A 4,398-nucleotide genomic window follows, 5' to 3' on the forward strand; every position below is an offset into this window, starting at 1 on the left:
TTCAACTAAGCTCACTGGCAAACACACTTAGCACTGCCATTAACACACTCACACTCGTTTTAAATCCCATCATTTCTCTTCTATACCCCCTTCAACTCTGTTACAGTCAGCATCTCTTCTCAATACGTCACAGTCGTCAGTGCGTCCAAAACTGTCATTATTTAGCAAAGTTTACATTCCACAAGTTATGACAAATAAATATATCATATGTTGTTGTTGTTCTAAGTTAGTATGTTGTTTATATGCGTTGCGTATGATCTCTCGCTCGGCGGCATTCTCTGTGTCACATTAAATAGCCTCATCACCCGCACACAGTGCATATCAAATGGGCCGTGTGGGTTTGCCAACACTCGGCGGTTGAACTTTCAACTTTGCACTCTCTGTTGCAGAATAATTTTATTTTTTTTTTTACTTTTATACGTTTTTAGTATTCATTTAATTCGTCTTTGGTTGCTTGAACTTTCGCATTGTTTGCCATTTATTTCCATTTCCATATTTTGGCGTGCGTTGCATGTTAACTACCCAAATAATATTGTTGTTGTTGCCGTTGTTGTTGTGCGAAAGTGTCGAGACACCAGTTTTGTGCTAAGTGATTAACTCAGTCGACCGCTGAGTGTAGGGCAGCAGAGTGCAAACTTTGCCTAACAAAATGTAATATTGTTACAAAAAGCTTCGCTCCTCAAAATTGGCTATTGTTGTTGTAACGGCATAATTAAATTGTTACAAATGACATTTCAACGCAATTGAATTTCGAAAAGTCAGAATGGATTTGTGGGTGGAAATAAGAAAAATTGTGGAAGTGAGGTTACTGAGTGGGACGTCGAAAGAGGCTGCGGAATCTGAAGTCCGAAAGACGACTCAAACACTCGAAGAGCAAATATGCTCGTACAAATAAGAGCACTAGTCTCTAATTGTTTGATTATTGACAAGATTCTTAGAATTAAAACTTTTATTAGATATACTTGCTGGCCATCAGAGTTTTCTCTACAAAATTATGAAATAAATTTCAGTATAACGTGCAACAAGCTTCAGCAAAGGTGGAGGTTTATATCGTTATCCTTTATGTTTGCGTTGGCGCAACGAATTGCCGGCCATAAATCAATTGCAGCACGTCTCATAAATGCGCTCTATAGTAACGGCCGAGTATATGGCGCAGACGACAGTAAAGCAATCAAATGCAGGCAAATTAAAATGGTCACATTAAGCGTGGATCAATAATGCCGTTTGAGCGTTGACCAAGTACCTGAAGAGTGTATGTGCTCTGAATCTGAAATGCTTATTAGTTTGAAGGATCTTTGAAAATTAAAGGAAAGTGGACAATATATTTTAACAAGACTCTCTAATCATAATTAATTCAAACTGCATAAAGGTTGAAAGAGTTCTGCGCAAATATTCTGTTATCTAAAAATCCGATGATTAATTTAGTTCGATATGTATAAGCACACCATTACCTCCATTGTCTCAGAAGCCATTGTACAACTCAACTTGAGACGAATAAATTTTTGTGCTTTTTTGGGTTGCTCATACGTCATGGCGAGCCATTTTGCGCATTTTTCTATTTTCATTTTCTATTTTCAGTTTCGACAACTACGACGCGAGTAGAGCTATTACTTTCGCTGTTTAATGTTACAGTTGAGCATTCACTTTAAGAAAGCAATTTTAATTTCTTAGTTACACACTTCTCTGGCGAGCACTTCAATTTGCTGCGCTCATTCAACTTGTATGCTGAAAATTGAAACTTAACGCGTAAGCACACATGTTTTAGGTACTCATATATACGAGAATAGTTAAGAATATGTAGACATGTGCACTTGTGTGTACCTACAAGGCGTCGAAAATACTTCGCAAAGATGAAAAATCAACAGAGTACAGAGCTAGTGTACATTTTTGCAGCGCCAATTTCAACTTTATTTAGAGTGTTTTTGCGGGTGTGAGGAACTGCTGCAGTAAATTTCATTTGCTGTGCGAAAAAAATAAGTTTTCTTTTCGTTGTCTGTATTTGGTCAATGTGAGCACAGTTCCTAGATTCGCTGAGTGAAGCTTGACATCTGATCTTTTAGGGGAGCGAAAAATAAATATTTGTATTGTTATTAGAGCTTTAGTTACAGTTGAGTAATGTGAAACTTCAAAAAGCTTTTTTGGCAGACAATTTAGCTTATTTTTAAAGTTACGAAACTGACTTACTATTGTCTTCAGTGCTCTTATAGGCACTCCAATTAACTTAAAATAATTAAGTAAAACCGGCAACAGCGCCGTTAATGTTTTTTGTCAACATAGAACAAAAAAATATAACAAGTAAGGAAGGGCTAAGTTCGGTTGTAACCGAACATTTTATACTCTCGCAATTTATTTATTTAACTTTATTTATATTATATAATACACAATTTGACCCCCATATTCGTCATGTATATTGTATAAAGTCCATTGAAAGTTGGAAACCCTAATATTAGGTTAGAAGGACCGATGCCCTCTTGTTTGATATATGGGGCCTTAAAAACCTATGGTTCGATTTCGGCGATTTTTAGAATGGGGCTGCCACACTATAAACATAGTATTTGTGCAAAGTTCTGCACCGATATCTTCACTAGTGCTTACTTTATATATTGTAAAGTAAATGATTCAGATCGTCTTCAAAGTTCTGGTATATAGAAAGTAGGTGTGGTTGTGAAGCGATTTGGCCTATTTTCACAACATATAATTGGGATGTAAAGGATGTACAAACCAAGTTTCATTGAAATCGGTCGAGTAGTTCTTGAGATATGGTTTGTATGGGAGGTGGGCGTAGTTATTATCTGATTTCTTTCATTTTTGGACTGTTTTAAGAAGTGGCTAAAAAACGACTGCTGAAAGTTTGGTTTATATAGCTCTATTGGTTTGCGAGATATTTACAAAAAACCTATTTGGGGGCGGGGCCACGCCTACTTCCAAATATGCCCCTTCATACTGCGATCCTTCATACCAAATTTTCCATACCTTTTCCATAGCTTTATTTATGGCTTAGTTATGGTACTTTATGTGTTTTCGATTTTCGCCATTTTGTGGGCTCAAGTTACAGCTTGCACAGACGGACGGACGGACGGACAGACAGACATTCGGATTTGAACTCCACTATTCACCCTGATCACTTTGGTATATATAACCCTATATCTAACTCGCTTAGTTTTATGACTTACAAGCAACCGTTATGTGAACAAAACTATAATACTCTCTTTAGCAACTTTGTTGCGAGAGTATAAAAAGTGTAAAGTAATTAACGTAGATGGAGTGGCTTCACTTCGGATAATTTCCGTTCAATCCCTTCTCTCTTCGAGGTGTATCAAAACATGACGGGAATTTTCGTTTATTGAAAAAAATATTTATTCATTCATCTACATTTATGTTGTTCCTATTCGATATTATGCACTTATGGCAACACGTTTTCAGATCGTCGAAACGCTTCTCAAACGATTTTGGTATAGCCTTCGAGTCTTTTCGGAGATTCCTCGTATGCTTGAAAGACGATGGTGGTTTTGTAATGCACGGTAATGTGTATCATCAGCATAATATAAAATAATTAAAACATTTTTGACAATTTGATTTTTTGACAAATTATCCAAAATTTTTTTAATATTTCTGGTATCCGTTATCTCAGACACCGCTCCAATATTTGATACTTCTTTAATATCACTTTTTTGTATAAAGTTTCGTAATTGCGATTCTTTTTCAAATTATTTCGATAAAAAGTGAAATGAATAGAGTGAAATTATAAAAATCGGCGGAGAAATCCAAAGATCTCCTTACCTACCTTCATAGTAAACTAGAGAACGTTTGGAGTTAGAACACAATGAAATATAAATTATTTCCTCTCAAATAATTTTTTTGTTCCCAAGCCAATGTTCTGCTTGAATGAAATAAAACTAGAGTTGTTTCAGTTTTTCTTGTTTTAAAGACAGTTTATTTTCAAATCAAATCTATATGTATATTGCCAGCATTTCTAGTTACAGTTATTATTTGGGGTTTTGTTGTTGCTGTCGGTGAATTCGTTTGTTAGTTTCACATTCAGGTAAGCTCCAAAAATGTACGCTCAAACCACTCTAAGAGTGTAGTTAAGCCACCCATATACATCTAGTACTTATGCTATATACAAAATCTCATTAACAAGGCCGGGGTACAAAAGTGTGCTGTGGACATACACATACGATTACATATACAACGGTACAACGGGACCACAATAACTCGTTTCCAAGGGGTGAAGTACATTGATCGCTACGAAGTTCAAAAATAAGCTTAATTCACTAATCTACTTAGGCATATTCAAATCGGTACTCAGTGTACTCTGCATACATACATACAATAGAAATATGATTGCAATAACTAAGCCTTTTATGTACATTCAATTATTTATACTTGTTGCATGAG

This window comes from Zeugodacus cucurbitae, chromosome 6, assembly GCF_028554725.1.
Source record: "Zeugodacus cucurbitae isolate PBARC_wt_2022May chromosome 6, idZeuCucr1.2, whole genome shotgun sequence".
In the NCBI taxonomy this organism is placed as follows: domain Eukaryota; kingdom Metazoa; phylum Arthropoda; class Insecta; order Diptera; family Tephritidae; genus Zeugodacus; species Zeugodacus cucurbitae.